This window comes from Myotis lucifugus, unplaced genomic scaffold (genome assembly GCF_000147115.1).
Source record: "Myotis lucifugus unplaced genomic scaffold, Myoluc2.0 scaffold_10, whole genome shotgun sequence".
In the NCBI taxonomy this organism is placed as follows: domain Eukaryota; kingdom Metazoa; phylum Chordata; class Mammalia; order Chiroptera; family Vespertilionidae; genus Myotis; species Myotis lucifugus.
Genome location: NW_005871058.1, coordinates 5107872 through 5127290, shown reverse-complemented (window position 1 = coordinate 5127290; position 19419 = coordinate 5107872).

Sequence of the window (19419 nt, the reverse complement as noted above, 5' to 3'; positions counted from 1 at the left end):
GGGAGTTACAACAGGGAGTGGCTTATATTTGTGATGGGACCCTGCTTTTAGTTTTTTAAAAAATATTACAAAGATTTAAATTAAGTTCTATTTCCCCCAATTCCAGGGCCAAATCCTTTTCAATACAAAAAAAATTGAGGGGGCATCATATTGAGGGGTGATACTCTAAAATATTATTTACAAAGGATATATTTTATTTTCCTTCTGTTCTGTGCTTATAAGCATGCATCTGTCACCATTTAAACTTTGAGAATGTGTTGAATTCAGTTTGCTGCCTGGAATGGAGATAGCCTGGAGGAAGCTGGGCTGGGGGTTGCTACCAGGACCTTGCTTGTGGAAGAATAGAATCATTGTGTTTGTTTCTGGTTGGATTGTTTTTGTGTCTGGCATTCATGGGAATGTATTCAAAGTCATACATGGGACCTGGGGGACGAAAAAGTAGTGCCACACGGACAGGCTTATTCTTGAGGACAGCAAGGAAATCTAAGTGTAGACTTGGTTTGGATGGATTACTCATCCCTCTCCTCTCTACTCATCATTATAAACATAAACCAGTGCATGGGGGCAAAGATGCCGATGCCCTGAGGCACATTGTCCTTGGGAATGCCAAGTTGATCTCCCAAATCATGTTGGGCATCCTTTGGGGCGATGGCGTGGTAGAGAAGCCTCACTATGCCAGCCCCAGCTAGCTCCTGGGATGTGAAGGTTCTGAAGTTTCTCTTTTATTCTTTGAAATTGGTTTTCCTCTGAGTTTTCAAGTTTAGGGCATCTTTTTGCTTTCTGAATACCTTTTAAGAATTTTAGGAAATGGTCAGACCTGTCTCTATGTAATTCACATACATCGTGGTTTCTCTTTTGGTTCTAAGTCAATAAGACTGTTGATCTAGGCCATGGAAAATAGAATCAGATGAATTTTCACCTTTAAATGAGATTAGTGGGCCTGGTAGACAACTTCATTCATTTTGTTTATTCAATCAACCACTCGACAAATAGTTACTGAATGTTGACTGTGTGGCCAGCAGTGTCCCAGGCATTGGGATACAACAGTGAAAAATAATACATCAGCAATAAGGGTGACTACTTATAGAGCGTTCACAATGTATCTGGTACCATTCTAAGAATCATACCTTAGAAATTATATTTCATACTTGCATCACTTACTAAGCACATCACTTTATTCTTCACGACAAATATGTGAAGTTAGAATAGAAAGTACAGTTTTAACTGCTTGTCATGGATGAAGAAACTGACACAGAGAGGAACTTGCTTGAGTTTCCATGAAAATGTTCAGGCATGGGGAATTCCACTCTCCCTGTACCCAACCACCTTCTGGTTGTTATCTGGGTTGGCATTCTTGTTCACATTGCTGTTGTAGTACGGTTGGCTAAGTTTTCTAACACCTCTACAAAATTAAAACCACTTGGATTTATACTGGGATTTGGACTGATTAGACTTGTGGGAAGAGAGGGCCCATAAGTTAGAGAAGCTTTGCTGAGTCAGGCACTATGCAGGACAATCATCTCTAATGTGCACAGCAACCATGAGGTGGGTATCATTCTCTCCATTTTATGAAGGGATGACAAAATGCAGTGTAGTATCAGGAAAGAATTTATTCAAGGTCTAGTGGCCGAACTGGGATTTGAACCCAGGATTTTGTGATTCACTTCCTCTTGCAAAATTCTGCTTCCCATGCTTATAAGAGATTCACTTAACTCTTATTCTCAGCATTGCCATAACCTTCAAAGGTATTACGAGAGCTAATGTAAAAAGATGAGGCAGTAGGAAGGAATCTGACCCTACTCCATAGAGAAACAAAAGAAAAATACTTCCAAGGAGACTGTTTTTTCTGCTTTTTAACCTCTGTGCTATTAAAAAATATATAAGGAACAGAGAAAATGAAACCTTTCTAATATTCCTTTGAAAAAAGAATATTCAGTGAATTCCCTTTTGAGTAGAATATGATTAACTTAGTCTCATTTTGAGAAGTTAAAAATGCATTTCTCTTGATTATTCAACATTTATGATTAACCAACAGCAGTATGTAAAAGCCAGAAAGAAAACGTGACGGCATCAGCCAGGCTCCTGTTAATAACTTGGATGGTTCTGGAAGCAAGCATGTGGCAGCTGCTCTACTGATTTATCTAAGAGTGCAGTCTAGTGGAGTAAGAAACAGATATGAATCTCTAAAGTTCACGGTGTGACTGTGGGCAAGTCATTTCTGGCTCCTTCAGGCTTATTTCTGCCTCTGAAATTACACATAATTATATCCTCACAAAGGTTCCAGGAGAAGATTCATTAAGGAAATTACCACTCATTTAGAAAATTGCTGCTCAAGTTCACTAAGTGTTTCCCCGGTGGGCCTAATGAACACATGGCTCTCCTCAAGGTGAATGAATCACCTAGGTCTCCCCTGGGAAGAGCCTCACTCACTCCTTCTCTACCTCACTCCTTGTTGAGGGGTGCCCAGGACTAGCAGGTCAGTTTCCTTAAGAAGAACGTTGACCTACTTACCCTATCTTTAAAAAGAGTTATGCTTTTCTAAAGCAATAGTTTGGTCTGAATATTTTCCTCCAGTTCATTCTAGACTTGTGAACATGGGGGGTTCAGAAAACAGCCTCACAAAGCGGCACTAAGACGAGCCCCCTTGATGTTTCCATAATCACGGGTGATTATTCACTCTGTAATTTTCAGACACGATTGGTCAGGATAAACACTATTTTGTGCTGAACTGATTTATAAAGGAACATCAGAGTGGCATGAGAGACAATTCAATGATCTTACCCACTGTTAAGTATTTTATAACCTCCTTGATATCTCAAGTCATCAGTGAGCACTGGGAGAGAATGCCAAAGACAGCCTTACTTGTTCAATAATCAGGCGGGTAGTTGAAGATGCCTGGTCAAAGGCTCCAGTGAATATTTGACTGTATGAACAAAATGATGAAGTAGACACTGTTATATTGGAGGTGATGGATGGGAAGACTGGAGCATTAGCAATTTGTCTCCCCCTCGCCCCCTCCCCACCCTCCCATTCACTGATCACTTCAGTCTTCAACTATATTCCATTCCACATTCTCTTCTTAAAAGAGAAAACACATGAGTTATTCTGATTGACTAGGAACATTGACTGATAGGATATTGTTCTTTTCTTCTATTTCTGGCCCTGCCGGTTCGTCACATAATGATCTCTGAAATCAAAGACTGGGCTGGCAAACACTATAAGCAAAGACTCCTCTTTTGGAGGCTTGGTCTGATTAAAATTTTTGTCTTTATCTTTTCATTGATTTGGGCCCTTCCTATAGTTGGCTGGGGGACCTCAGTAGGGGCTACAAAACCAAGCTTCAGGTGACTTTACACACCTAGAAAGCCAGCTTTTTATGTTTTCTCTAATTCTATCAGTTCCTGACATTTCTCAGCATATTTTAAACTCACATATGAGAAAATAAGAGTCTATTTATTTGTACACCCAACCAGTATTTTAATTGAGACTTTCTATATGATAGTATCTCTATAACCCTATCTATAGAATAGTGTCTCTTCATGAGACTCAGATCCATTACATCAGTTAAAAGCAGAATTAGGAAAAGATGGTGAAGTGTGTGTGTGTACTGGGGGTGGGAGTGGGGTAGCAGGAACAAAGACAAAAGGCCTATAGAAACATTGAACAAACATCTTCTCATTGAATAAATATTTGTTCTAAGTATTGGGGAATTAATGGTGGCAAGGTCTCTGTCATCACTGTGTTTTTATTGTGTTGATTAAATAGTTTAGAAAATCCTACTTTAGAAAATTTATTTAAGCTCTTATAGTAATATTCTAATATTTGCTAAGTAGTGGAGGGAGGTCCAGCTCTTTGGGGGCCCAGGAAGTGGGGGGAAATAAGTAAATGACTCTTTCTTGCATCTCTCCTGTGAGCCCTGCCAGGAATCTTCACTGCTCTCCTCTCACTCAGGGTTTCCACAGTCACGCAGGGAAGGTCAGATTCCCCATGTTTTTAATGACAAGGCAGCCTCAGAGAGATCATTTAGCTTCTTCAAATGAGGAAGGAAAAGAAGAGGAAATGCACACATCCAAAAAGTATGCAGTAATTAACAAGTGCTTCTTGATCTTGGCTGCACATTAGACTTTTGCAATCCTTAGTGTCCAGGCTACACCCAGACCAATTAATTCCCACTCTCTGGGTTAGAGCCCCAGCATTAGTGTTTTCAAAGCTCCAAGGTGATTCCAAATGTCAGCTCCTGTTGAGAAATACTGCTGTGGGTATTTTCTCTTTGAATATATATTTGTTCTAAGATTTGGGGAATTAATGGTGAACAATAGACTCAGAATCAAGGAAAGTTAGGGCAGGAAATAACCCTCAAATCACTTGATTTAATTGCTTAATTGTACCAAGGAAGAATCTGTGGGTGAGATAAGTAAGGTGACTAACAAAATTCATATAACTAATCATGGACAGAGCTGGGTTTCTTCCTTTAACTTTGACTTGCTGACCTCTCAAGAAAGGCTCAAATACTGTCACTTCCATATTATGTGTATGATTACTCTCAGAGCTTTATTACAAATTTTATTTTTTTAATTGTGGGAGCCATTTCTAAACATACAATGATATTTTAGTACTTTAGTATCTGTTCTGATAGTTTTGTGTTTGTTTGTTTATTGGGACTGTGATTTTTTTTCCCAAACAAAGAATATCCAGAAGGCGAGGCTAGAAAAGTAATTTAAAATTTGTCAAGTTTTTGCATAACTGGTGTATCTTTGCTGTCTCAGAAAAGAACTAGGGAATCAGAGGTCAACTTGCAGCACCTCATTTATATGATAATTACCAGTAAGCAGTGGCCAGTGATTCATGATACAAATCATTTGTTCCTCTGGGACTTGTATGTTTACTGGGCAGAAAGTATGTGATTATATACTAATTAGTTTCTTGGTGACAGAAAGAATGTAGCACAATTGAACCTAAGTTTGTTAATTGTGTGTTGTTTAGTTTCTTTATGTACTTGTCATGGCAGTGTTTTTAATTTAATTTTTAATCCACAGGAAGTTTCTGCATGAATATACACCTGGATGACTGGACACCAACCTTTACATTATCACCTTTAAAGTTTGTAACATGCTTTAATATGCCAATCTTATGTAATCATAGCACCAGTCCTTTGAGGCACATATTATTATTGTTATAAACCTCCCTTTACAGATGAACAAATGAAGGCAGAGCAGTCAGAGTAAGACTTGGAGTTCCTACAACTAGACATGTACCATATTACGTGGTATTCATATATCCTATGATTATTAATTAGGAAGAATATAATGAACAGCCAGAAATGATCATTGCTCAGCTGACTTTTCATAATTTTCTCAACTACTAAGAGAAAGACCATAAAGAAAAGAGATAAGCAACCATTGTATTAGGGGTGGAGAATAAAATTATTATGGGGGAATATAAATTTGAAGAGGTGTTATTTTCTCAACGAGGGAAAAGATCTTCAGTGGGCATAAGCTGAATTAAAAACAATGGAATGAGCCCTGGCCTGGCTCGGTGGATGGGGCGTCGGCCTGCGGACTGAAGGGTCCCAGGTTCGATTCCGGTCAAGGGCATGTACCTGGGTTGCGGGCACATCCCCAGTAGGAGATGTGCAGGAGGCAGCTGATCGATGTTTCTCTCTCATCGATGTTTCTAACTCTCTATCTCTCTCCCTTCCTCTCTGTCAAAAATCAATAAAATATATTTAAAAAAAAAAAAACAATGGAATGAGCCCTGGCCAGTGTGGCTCAGTTGTTTGAACATTGTCCTGTGCTTGGAGAGGTCACTGTTTCAATTCCCTGTCAGGGCACATGCCTGGGTTAAAGGCTTGATCCTCAGTAGGGGACATGCAGGAGGCAACCTGTCAATGTTTCTCTTTCATCCATATTTCTCTCTCTCCCTCTCCCTTCCTCCCTCTCCCTTCCTCCCTCTCTAGAATAAATTAAAAACATATTTTAAAAATGAAATGGTATTTCTAGTCCAGCACAAAAGAGGTACAAGAAAAGCGAAGAGAAGGTAAGAGTAAGCTTGGGAACTGAAACCCTCAAAGAACAATAATAGTAAATGCAGGGAAGGACAGAAGAAAGTGAGAAGTAATGACCAAATGCAGTGAAAAAGAAGTCTGCCATCAAACCAAAGCAAGATGGGAAGTTAGAATTAGATAAATAATAAATTTTGTTTTTAGTGATTTTTTTCATGTTCCAGAGGTCCAGAAATATTCATGTAAAAGAGAGACAGAAAGTCGTTATTATCTGAAATGGAATAAGAAAAATGAATAAGCAACACTTCTACCTACAGCATAGTGTTCACTGCATTTGTCTCCCAGGCAAATGTTTCCTGAATATTTATGACAGAATCTTTCTGACAAATAATACAGAGAGTTGTATTACCTGAAATATAGAAAAAATGTGAGCTAGCATGGAACCCAAAGGCCCTCAGATATGGATGGTGTGGAAAGAATATTATCTCAGAGATAGCAGATTTTGCTATGCTTAGAAAAAGCCTTGGGCAAAATGTAGATACTACAAGAACCCGAGATATCATTCTATAGGTGATGCATTCCACAATCTGATAGGCAAAATAGTACTACCATAGAAGATTAAACTTCACAAACTCAAAGGGCATCCAGTTTTATTTAAAGCCTTTTATTAATCTCAAAATGCTTTTTTAGGAATATTTTCATAAATTCACAGTAAAAAAATAATCTGTGGCCAAGAGCACACTATATATTGCTACCTGTCAGGTCTCTATTACATAAGCTTGTATCATCTTAGGCCCTCATGTAGCCCTTTAGGGGAACATTGGAAATACCTTGTGTATCAGTCAGGACTTCGCAGAGAAACAGAGGCAACAGGATGAGTAGTGTGTGTGTGTGTGTGTGTGTGTGTGGTGTCACTTTATCCCCCAAAGAAAAAGAAACATCATTGATTGACTAGGGAAAATCAATACTAGAATTTGACTTTTTGTTGGTGTGTCTGGAAAGCCTAAGAACGAATGTGTAGAGTGAGACATAACTTTTGACAACAGATTCCAGTTAGCTTTGGATGATGATATCTGTGGAAATGACTATACAAATATGTAAGCATAGAGATGTATATTCCCACTTTAAACGAATAATCTTCAAGTGTACATAATAAAGGAGAGTTGCAAAATTCACAAGATGTTCCAAAGACTGGGTCTTAAGTCTTCAAAAGAAAAAAAATACTACTACCATTGGTTTATAGAGGAGGAGGAGTAGTAGTAGTAGTAGTAGTAGTAGTAGTAGTAATGGCTAACATTGTGCCAAGTGTAATCCTCAAGAAAAGCCATTCTGAGTCTGCAAATAAGGAGAACAGTTAAATAATCTGCCCAAGGTCAAGAAGCCAGCAAGTGTTCCTTGGGTACAGAGGAACTTTCCTAGTCATATGGATTGCACTTGAACCCTCTGAAAACAGCCCTGCAGATGGCCAACCTGCTTCTGCCCAACATCTCCAGAGACAGATTACTGGCTATCATTTTTGCATCAAGGAAGGATTCTGTGGAGAGTTTGTGAATGGTGACTTACATTTCATTCGAAGCCCTGCAGGGCCCTCCCTGCTACTTGCCCATCATTTCACTCATTTCTGGCTGCAGTGTTCCTCATTCCCTCAATGGCTATTTGGAACCTTCACTATGTTCCCCTCCCATCTCTGGTCACTAAAAGGCAATGATTTCATTGACTCCCTCACTGAAACATAGGCGCCGATGTGCATGCACTTTCACAACTTGCCTCTCCTCCATCCCAATGTCAGCCTCATTTCACCCATCTTTCTATCCTTTGGTGACCTAGAGCCTTTACTCCAAACTGATTAGTTCAGGGAAGTCCAGGATATAATTAAGTACTTTGTATGGAGGGGGAAAGAGGGGATTCTTAGTGCACACTTTCTGTTCAAGTTAAGTCTTGAACTTTCTAATGTGATCTTTTCAAATTTTGCCCACCCTATTTTTAATTTCTTTATTCAAGTCTATTTATCCTATCATCTACTTACCCTTCAGATTTGATGCACAGATTTTTGTTTCTTTTTTACTATAATTTTGGCTTCTCTCTCAAAATGATGGCTTGCTTCTAGAAATTCTTCCTTGGAATACCCATGGAAGGTTGTTGGCCACATACTATCTAATAAAAGATCAATATGCAAATTAACTGTCACTCCATGACAAAGATGGTGACACCCACAGCCAATAAGATGAGAATATGCAAATTGACTGTCACTCATTGACAAAGATGGCTGCAGCTGGGCTGGGACACTTGCGTCGTCACCATGGTGACAATGCAGGCATTCCCCCCCACCCCACCTGCAGAGGGCCTCTGGGCCTGCTTCATTGTCACTGCCACAGGGGCCAGAGGAGCAGAGACACAAGCCTACAAGGGGGCCCAGCACCCAGCAGCACCAAGCCCCGTGGCCATGGCAGCACTGGGGCCGCTGGGGCCACAGGGGCCACAGCAGAGAAACAAACCCGCAGGAAACCTGTAGAAAGGGAGATAAGCTATCATAACTTTATCTCCCTTTCCACAAGATGAGAAAACTGACCCTGATTTATTTAGTGATATGGCCCAGACCTTTCTACAAGCACAGGGTATGTTATGACCACTCCCAGAAAGGTCTGGTCAGAATATTGTATCCAGGGAATAACGCTTCTGTGGCAAATCATCTAAGAGAGGAAACAAGTTTTTGTTGGGTTTATTCTGAAGGTCAAAGAACATGCCACCCCAACATATGCCATGTTGTTATATTGATGATCTTGAGCTGCAGATGGTTGAAAAACAGCAAATGCAAGGAGAGGTTTTCACTGAAGTCTCCTTATCTGCCTAAAATCAGATCCCCCCAAAAGGAGCTTAAATGTCATAGGTCCCTTCGATGGGAAAAGTGTCATCAGCCAGCGAAGACTGACTCCTGTCACAGGACAGGAGACTAGAAGTTGACATCACACCCAAACTTTGTTACAAACTCTCTCCCCCCACCCCCATTCATCTTTCCTAAAAATCATTTACTCTCCTCTAAGAAGCCTACGTCTCCCATCCCCTTTCCCTAGGAAGAAGGTATTTAAATCTGGATTCTAAGCCACCTTGGGGAGTTATTCATTTTTTCCTGGGATCTTCCACATATACAAGAGGTACACATGTTAATGAACTTTTGTTTTTATCTAGTAATCTGTCTTTCATTACAAGGGCCTCCACTAAGAACTCAGAAGGGTAGAGGAAAACTATTTTTCCTCCTCCATAATTCTATCTCAAGAAATCAAGTCCCGGGCTGAACAGTGAGGTTGGCTCAAGTGCCAAGCAGTCCCAGCTGAGGGGTGGGAAGCTTCTAGGGGGAAATCAATGATATTGGCATCAAAGTTGGACAGGAGGCACATGCATGGTTGCTGGTGGGAGTTGAAAGTGGTTCAACATTTTTGGAGGATGATTTGGCAAAATCGATAGAAATGTTCAAGGTACATTCAAGAGTCTTCTTCTAGGAATCTCATCTGCTGAGATAAAGCATGAGTGCATAAGCCCTGGTCAGAACCCAGGATGCTACTGCAGGCTCCCCTTCCACGATAGGAAAACCTGCTAACAACCTGCATTTTTAGGACAAGATGGCATCTATATTAATAAAAGGGTAATATGCTAATTAGACTGAATATCTTCCATTTGACCTTCTGGACATCCTTCCGGACAAAGCCACGGTGGCGGGGCTGAGACAGAGGCGGTTAGAGGCAATCAGGCAGGCAGGGGAGAGCAGTTAGGAGGATCAAGCTGGCAGGGGAGAGCAGTTAGGGGGATCAGACTAGCAGGGGAGAGCAGTTAGGGGGATCAGACTAGCAGGGGAGAGCAGTTAGAGGGATCAGGCTGGCAGGCAAGTGAGCGGTTAGGAGCCAGCAGTCCTGAGGTGTCCAGGATTGGAGAGGGTGCAGGCTGGGCTGAGGGACCCCCCCACCTCCCAAGCACGAATTTCATACACCAGGCCTCTAGTAATAATAACAACAAATAAACACTTAATGAGTACTTATCATATGGCAGCTACTAAGTGCTTTACAGGGACCTCTTCATATAAAGATACTTATCCCGTCTTGTATCATGAATTCCTGTGAGAATCTGATCTGGGTCTTTTTCCCACTCAGGAGCAGCCACATATCTCCTGTTTTGTTTTCTATTACTATGAAACAAACTGCCCCCAAACAACAGTAGTTTTTGTTTTTTATTTTTAGTTTCCATGATTGTGTGCATTGACAGGTGATTCTTCTGCTTGATCTGATGTCAGCTGGACACTGGGGCAGCTGAAAATTCCAAAATGGCCTCACTCACATGACTGACCGTTGGTGCGAGCTGCTGGCTTTTGGCCAGGGGTTTCAGTTGTCTTCCTCCTGGGCCTCTCCTGAGGTTGCTTGAACTTCCAACAGTCTGGTGGTCACTGAGTCACTTCCTCTGAATTATATTAGTTAAAGCAGATCACAGAGCTTGCACAGATTCATGGGAGGAAAGTATACACAAGCATGAATACTGGAAGGCATGGTTCATTGCAGGCCACCAAAGTTACAGCCAACGATATTCACACCCAATTTTGTATAATAATTTCTAGAGATATGCACACCGTATAAATCCATTTAAGGACCCCATGGAGTGAATAGACTTCAGGTTAAGAACTCAGGATTTATGATTAAACAAAGGGAAGCCATTGCCCAACCTGTCTAGTGTAGAGGAGAAGAGAGACAGCCCTGACTATAAAGGGAATTGCACACAATTAGCATGCTGCCCTAGCTGGTGGGCAGAACATTGACCCGCAGACTGAAGGGTCCCGGGTTCAATTCTGGTCAGGAGCCTGTATCTTGGTTGCAGGCTCAGTCCCTGGCCCTGGGTCGGGCGCATGCGGGAGGCAACCAATTGATGTATCTCTCTCACATTGATGTTTCTCTCTCAGTGTCTCTTTCACTCTCTCTAAAAATCAATGGAAAAGTTATCCTTAGGTGAGGATTTAAAAAAAAAAAAGTACACTGATGTGATCATGCATGACATGCTCCAGGGATGGGGAGAGATGAGTTAACTAAAAGACTAGGAATTACAATTAGAATCAGATTATGGAATATTTCAAAAGACAGCTCGTGGAGCTTGAACTTCCTTCAGTAGGCATTGGGGAGCCATTGCAAGTGGGTTTCTTTAAAACAGGTGTAAAGAGCCCAAATGCTAAAATAATTCAGGAGAATTACAAGAATTAAGAAATAAGGAGAATGGTGAGGAGGGAATTACATTAAGGAGCTTTATGAGGTTGTAGAGTTTTGACTCAGAAGCCAGTTTTAAAGTCAGGATTAAGAAAATAGCTCTAATAAAGAATGGAGGCAAACATTTTACTGTAGGAAAGGGTTTTGTAGTACATTATATAGCAAATATATAATAATTTAGAGAGCCTTATAGACCTGGTATCATTTTGTGTGATTGAATTAACAGAGAGCTCAGTCAGCCTTTATAGTTTCAATTGATACGAAAAGAAAATCAAACCAGGAATTTTCAAAATTACTTTCTACCCAGTGTTCATAGAGTCCTCCAGTGTGGCTGTAAAGGATAATGAGTCTAAGACTAAAACATGCTTATTTGGGTCCATAAGAATAAAGCAGATGCGTGTGGGGTCAGAGCAAACCTTGAATGTTAGCAGGTTGCTTTTCACTAAGGGAGAATGTTAAACCTACAGCAAAGATCCCAAAGGGTAGAAAACTACCAGTAGGGGTTCAATTTCTGCTTGTCAGCTCATAAAACTAAGATTTTCCCATGTTTGGCCCTAAAATGATACCTGAAATAGTATTCAGAGGTATATATTAGGGGTTAGGTGGGAGGGCATAAAAGCATTTCAGGGATGACATTTCTTTTGTAAGCTTAAGTCTGCTTCTTGATTTCTGAAGCCACCTTTGTTAGGCTTCTTTATCATTCAGCTTCAGAGTCCATTGGTACTTATTAAGAGTGGCTCTGCCAGGTGTGGTGGTGGCTTGGTACTAAGTTGTCCACATAGACATTGGAGCTTTCTAAGGTCTACTGGCTAATATTTGAGGGACTGAGCAAGATGGGATGGACAGTGCTATTAGGGGTATGCAACAGATACAATTCAATGGGACCACACAGAGATTTCTCAGTACTGTTGATTCTCAAACCAAAAAAAAAAAAAAAAAGAAAGAAAGAAAAAAAAAAGCTTGTATTTTATCCCCATTAATTTAATTTTCATTTAATTGGTCTGATCTTTTTGCTTGTTTTAATTTTACTGAAGAATAATTGACAAATACGAGTGTACATAAAGTGTACAATATGTTGTACAATATGTTGATGGATATATATATATATATATATATATATATATATATATATATCCTATATAATAAAAGGCTAATAGGCAAATCTACTGAACCATGAAACAACTGGTCTCTATGATGTGCACTGACCACCAGGGGGCAGACACTCAACACAAGAGCTGCACCTGGTGATCAGTGCACTCCCACAGTGGGGAGTGCCACTGAGCCAGAAGCTGGGCTCATGGCTGGCGAGCACAGCTGTGGTGGTGGGAGCCTCTCCCACCTCCGTGGCAGTGCTAGGGATGTCCAACTGCTGGGAGTGGGCCTAAGCCAGCAATTGGACATCCCCTGAGGGCTCCCAGACTGCAAGAGGGCTGAGGGACACCCCCCAGTGCATGGATTCCGTGCACCAGGCCTCTAATATATATATATATATATATATATATATATATATATATATATATATATATATATATAGTAATTACCAAGATCAAGTAATTACCAAGATCAAGTAATTGCCAAGATCAAGCTGAATATCTGTACCTGTTGACCTGCATCACTGGAATGGGGAATTTAACATCCTGTCTGGATGTTTCTAATGGGCCGCCATTTGGAAACCACTACTGTATACACTTTGCTTGTTAGAACTAAGCTCTTACCTATTGAGCTACCTAGCCATGGTTCCTGATTTTATTGGTACCAAAATTACTTGGGATAGATTGTTTTCAGGCACCTATCAGGAGATTCAGGAGATGGATGGTGATAATAAGTGCTATGTCTATGGTATTATGAGTTCTTGACATGGAAAGTAAAAATAAAACACACACACACACACACACACACACACTCAACCAAACTAATGTCTTAGAGGATTTTTAGCTCTCTGCTTTCCTAACAGTAATGCCTCTGTAATGGACGCCAGGCAAAAACCAACCTGGAAATTCAGTGGCAGCAACACTTGACTTAAGCATAAAAGAAAAAGTGAAAACCACAGTTGTCTGATCTTACACTGGATGTGCCACGGTGTTGATGGGTTGTATGTTTTGTTCTCTGATTCTCTATTCAAGGAGTTCCTTCCATCCTCCCTTCTCAGCAGCACAACATTATCACTTCTGAATTTTCGTCCTCTCCCTTGCCATTTATAATTATCACTTCCTCCTTGCAATGCCTAGCTTCTGGCCCTCAATCTGCTAATTGTACTTTTCAGCTCTAATTCCATGTTGGTTGTTCTGCACTGAGTCTGGCCTTTCATCTCTCAGATCTGTGTTTTAAGCACTGTCCCCACCAGCTAGCATTGTAATCAACCAATCTCTCTCTCTTTCTCTCGCCTTATTATTCTATTTCATCTCTTTTTTTCTAACTTTCAACAATCACAAAACAGCCTCTCAAGCAAAAGTCACATTCAATAACTTGATGTTTCCATTCCCTTAAATAGAGTGCACATTTTTTATTCTCACTCCAACGGCAAAAGCCTTTTGCTGACAGAGCAAGGGCTTTATTCTCAGTAGAGGAAGAGCTACAAATAAATGTATGTCTGTGTATGTATATACATAGCAAGAGACAGAACGAGAGCGAAGGTTTACAAGTGAAAATATGGGAAAAGATAGTGGTCTGTGCTGGGCTTGAGAACTAGTTGGACAATCTGTCTTGACTTTAGTTGAAAACTTTCCGTAATGCATTGCCCTCTTGGGGATTGAATCTATTCAAATTGATCTCTTCTATGAGTGGGCACATCGTTTTCGACATGTTTCTATGAAGATGTGCTGTTTTCATGCTTAGGGAAGCACACTGCGTGCTGAGTGAGACTGAAGGAAATGCCAAATTAATTCATTATGTCCGTGGCAATGTTCTTTTCCCAGCAAAGGGCTGCCTTAATAAGGCAGGCGGAGGTGTGTGCAGGGGTGTCCCTGCCTCCGCAGGAAGCTTGGCAATCTTCCCCCCAGAAAACTCAGCTCTGGTGTTTGTTGTTTGAGGCTCTTGATTGTAATATTAGTTTGCTGCCCCACTCCTGGCCGTATTATATCACAGTAGGGGAAGGATGACAATGGAAATTATGGCAGCATGGCAGCGAATGATTTTCAAAATGGACAGCATTGTGCATGGCTGTGGGTCTGTTTTCAGCACCCTGCCTGAAAGAGTGAATGGCTGCTGTTTCCAGCCAAATGCTGGCGACTGCAGGGCCACTTCAAACCATCAGTGGAACAATGTTATCAAGCGGCTGAGTCCCTGCTTGTGTCAGTAAGCCATCATTATTCCTCATGAGCCAACTGCAGGAGAGGGCTACGGTGACAAACACACTGTTATGTTGTATTTTAATGTGTGCCAATCAGCTTAATGCTGGCCCTGACATTTAACTCAGGTACCGCCTTTTCTATAACAGATGCCTGCGTGCTTCCTTCGTTTGCAGTTCCCAAAGGTGTCAGAAAGAGCAGGTAGGCACCATGAGAGGTCACTTACAAAGAAACATAAAGGAACTAAATCCATGGGATGGCTGAGCTCTTTCCAATTAAGTTGCGTGATATATTCCAAAATCCTACAAACATCTGTGGCTGAGCAATCTTCACTTTTTAAAAAATTTATCTTTATTATTGGAAGAATTGCAGAAATCTCCCTCCCTCCTACCCCATTGACCTCTTCCTCCCTGCTCCCGTCCCCTCCCCAGGGCTTCACTGCACTATTTATTGTCTGTGTCCATGAGCTATGCACATATGCATCTAAGTTCTTTGGTAAATCTCTTCCCCCATCCTCTTCCCTCTGAGATTCACCAGTATGTTGCATGCCTCAATGTCTCTGGATCTATTTTGTTTGTCAGTTTATTTTGTTCATTAGATTCCACATATAAATGAGCTTTTTTTTTTTAAAGAAAACAACAACTGTGATACATTTACACAATGGAATACTATGCAGCTGTTAAAAAGGAACCATTACACTTTGAGACAGCATGGAGAGACCTGGAGATTATTATGCAGTCTTCACTTTGACAGATGTATTTGGAGATCAGGTCCTTAGACACCTATTCAGCCTAATTTCTGCTGTCAGACTCCACCAAAGCACCTATTGATCTTTAGGGACTTGCAGGTCCTGTGGGGACCTCGTTTTGTTCCTTAGCAAGGGCTGTAGGATGTGGATATGATGTTTGCCACCACTTAACATTTATTTTAATTTAGGCTTGGATTTGGAGGCATCCAGAAATTATTGCCTTTGAGCTTTCATACCTTGATCCAAGATAGCTGCCAACTGGATGCTGTGGTGGCTGGATTGTCACTTTTGGGTGGTAGTATCCAAATAAGAAGAGACAAATAAGACAGGGGTCATTAGTAACACTTCTGTCCAACCATGTATGTCCTATGGGGAAGAATTTTATTAAAACACCTGAGCCTGACAATCACTGCATTTTAAAGAATCTCAATGCATGTTTCAAACCAAGGCTGAAAGAAACACATGTACTTTGGTAAACTTCTCACTGATCTTCAACTGTTGTCCCTTACATTGCTGAGCTTTATAAAATATTCACCTTGAATTTCCTAAGCAAGTTAAACCTCCTTGGGGGTGTCCTAGGCTGTCTTATGTCAAGAACTCTTAGTTCTTGCTCTATTAGGACATTCCTTTAGCCCAGGGTTCCCAAATGTTATATCGATCTACAAGGAAAAGAAAAGAATATGTACAATGTGGTGAACTTTTCTTTAAGATGGATTTATTGAAATTAAAGTTCTGTTCTTTATCTATTTTGAGATTGTGACTTTACTACTTGTGGTTGAATTGTCCGTTCTTTATGAAATAATAGTGACAACACATGGTGATTTTTTTTCAATAAATGTCCTAACTTGGGAAAATGAAGTCTACTGTCTGTGGCAGTATACCGTATCCACCTATTTATCTAATCACCTTATTTTAAAATTTTTCTTTGTGTTTGAATCCAGCAGTCTAGGAATTAATGTTTCATCAAATGAATCACAAATTCCTAGAAGGAAGATTCAAAGTGTCTGTGGGCTCTTCTAACTGCCACATAATAACAAACCAAAACAAAACAAAGAGCCAATTATATATTGATGAGAGATGCAAACCTGCAAAAATTCAAATTTTTTTCTAATTAGCACTACTCTGCTCAGTAGCTTCTCTATCCCTTCAGTCCTCTCTCCCATCAAGTATCTAGTTAGTAGATGTTTACCAATTAATGTACATCAAATACAGTTCTCCCACTTAGTCGTGAAATGCTCCCCTTAGTGTTTTAGGTAGCTTTAGCACCTTTTAAAACATGTGGCCTTTGACAGAGACATCTGACATAGACTCTTTTAAAGTGGCCAAATTCCTAGCCTATTATAAAACTTTAGTTTTTGATCACTGGGGCCAAGGCTTCAAACAAAGTTATAATGTGATTTCTTATGATGGTTGTCTATACATTCAAGCTTCTACCAGGTATTACATAAAACATTTTTTGGACCCCTGCACCCAATTCTTTCATCCACCAATTCCCACCTCTGACAACTGCCAGTCTATTCTCTGTATCTTTTTAAAAAATCTTTATTGTTGAAAGTATTACATATGTCTCCCTTTTCCCCGCAGTGACCCCCTTCTAGCCCATTCATGTCCCCCACACCAGATCTTCACCACCCTATTGTCTGTGTCTGTGGGTTACCTATATACGCATATAAGTTCTTTGGTTGATATCTTCCCACCCATCCACCACCCCCACCTTCCCTCTGAGATTTATTCTCTATGTCTTTGAGCATGTTTTTTTTTGTTTGCTTGCTTTTTGTTTTATTTTGTGTGGGGTTTTTTTTAGATTCCATATGTAAGAGAGATCATGCAGTATTTGTCTTTGTCTGTCTGACTTATTTCACTTAATGTAATACCCTAAAGATCCTTCCATGTGGTCTCAAATGGAAAGATATCACTCTTTTTATGGATGAATAATATTTCATTTATCCATTGATGGAACTCAAGTTGTTTCCATATTTTGGCTATTGTAAATAGTGCTGCATTGAACAGGAGGATGCATGTGAGACCGCATCTCACCAACACTTGTTTCTTGTCTTTTTTATAATAGCCATTCTAACAGGTATGAGGCAGTATTTCATTGTGGTTTTCATTTGCATTTCTCTGATAATTAATGATATTGAGCATCTATTCAGGTACCTGTTGGCCATTTGTATGTCTTCTTTGGAAATACTTACTTAGATCTTCTGCCCATTTTTAATTGGAATGTTTGTTGTTTTTGCATGGAGTTCTTTGAGTGTTAACCTCTTAACAGATATATGATTTAATTTGCAAACAAATATTTTCCCCCATTTAGTACGTGGCCTTTCATTTTGTTGATGTTTTCTTTTATTTCTTTTTCTTTGCAGTAGTTTTTAAGTTTGATGTAATCCTACTTGTTTATTTTTGCTTTTATTTGGGTGTCAGATATAAAAAGTCATCCCCAAGGCCTATGTCAAGGAACTTACTGCCTGTGTTTTCTTACAGGAGTTTTATGATTCAGGTCTTACATTCAAGTCTTCAATTCATTTAGGTTTCATTTTTGTATATGGTCCAGTATCATTATTTTGCATGTGGCTGTTTTCCCAGCACATTTATTGAAAAGACTGTCCTTTTTCCATTACATATTCATGGTCCTTTGTCATAAATTAATTTACTACATGTGCAGGGTTTTATTTCTGGGCTCTTTTGTTTCAGTGATCTATGTGTCTATTTTTATGGCAATACCGTACTGTTTTAATTACTATAGATTTGGAATAGAATTTGAAATTAGGGAGCATAATGCCTCTAGCCTTGTTCTTCTTTCTCAAGGTTGCTTTGGCTTTTCGGGGTCTTTTTATATGATATGTAGGATTGTTCTATTTTTGTGAAAAATGTCATTGGAATTTTGATAGGGATTGGGTTGAATCTGAAGATTGCTTTGGTTAGTATGGATATTTTAATAATATAAATTCTTCCAATTTATGAGCACCAACTATCTTTTCATTTATTTCTGTCTTCTTCAATTTTTTTCCTTAATGTCTTGTACTTTTCAGTATACAGATCTTTCACCTCCTTGATTAAATATATTCCTGGGTACATAAGACATTATTCATCTCTCCAGCATGATTGCATGAGCTTCTGTGATGTGAGATTCCACTCTCAGTATTTGAGTCACACAGTTGGTCCTTTTGACAGATACAGCTTAAAGTCAGTCATTGAAAGAATCACAGATACCCTTTAACATTCTATATTTGTTATCCATTGCTGCATACTGTTACTATGAACCCAGTGTCTTAAAACAATACACAGTAATTATTTCACAGTTTCTGTGTTTAGGAATCTGTGCACAGAGTAGCTGGGCACTCTCACAGTGGGGAGTGCCACTGAGCCAGAAGCTGGGCTCATGGCTGGCGAGCACAGCTGCAGTGGCGGGAGCCTCTCCCACCTCCGTGGCAGTGCTAGGGATGTCCAACTGCTGGGAAGTGGGCCTACTAACAGCCTTGTCAGGAGAAGTAGAACTTGAAAGATGACGAGTTTAGATAGGGAAGTAACAAAGAAAGTTAGGAGATTTAAGGAGAAGATGATGGAAGGCAGGAAGACCCTGGGACTCATGGAGAAGACTGAGGAGCTGTGGGTAGTGAAGATAATGGGGAGCAATGAGCAATAAAGTCAGAGGGATATGGATATGTTTGCTTCGAAGGCTGTTGAATACGGGGGTGGGAAGAGTGACATGATGGACAATGGAGAATCATTCTAGATTGTTCAGCAGAGAATAAAAGGGGTATTTGAGGGGATCTGTTTGTGCATGATAAATAATTTGAACAATGGGGTGACAAAAACCTGGGCCAGGCTGGTAGAAGTAGAAATGGTAAATTGGAATGATATTTATGATGAAGAATCCACAGTTTAGATAGATTGCCTAGATATACTAATAGCAGCAGAATGCGTGTTCACCCCTGCCTTTGACCAGCCTCTTCTCTCCATTTGAAGTGGATAGCATTTAGGCAGCTAAGGGCCCAATTAGGATTCCCATTGATCAGTTGATTGCACTAACTAGTTGTTATCTCTTGGCTTTGAATCCTGAAATATTCATATATTAATAAAGGCCTCAAAAGTCTAACAGCCTCTAAGAGCTATTGACACTTTAAGCATTGTAATGGGGTCAGG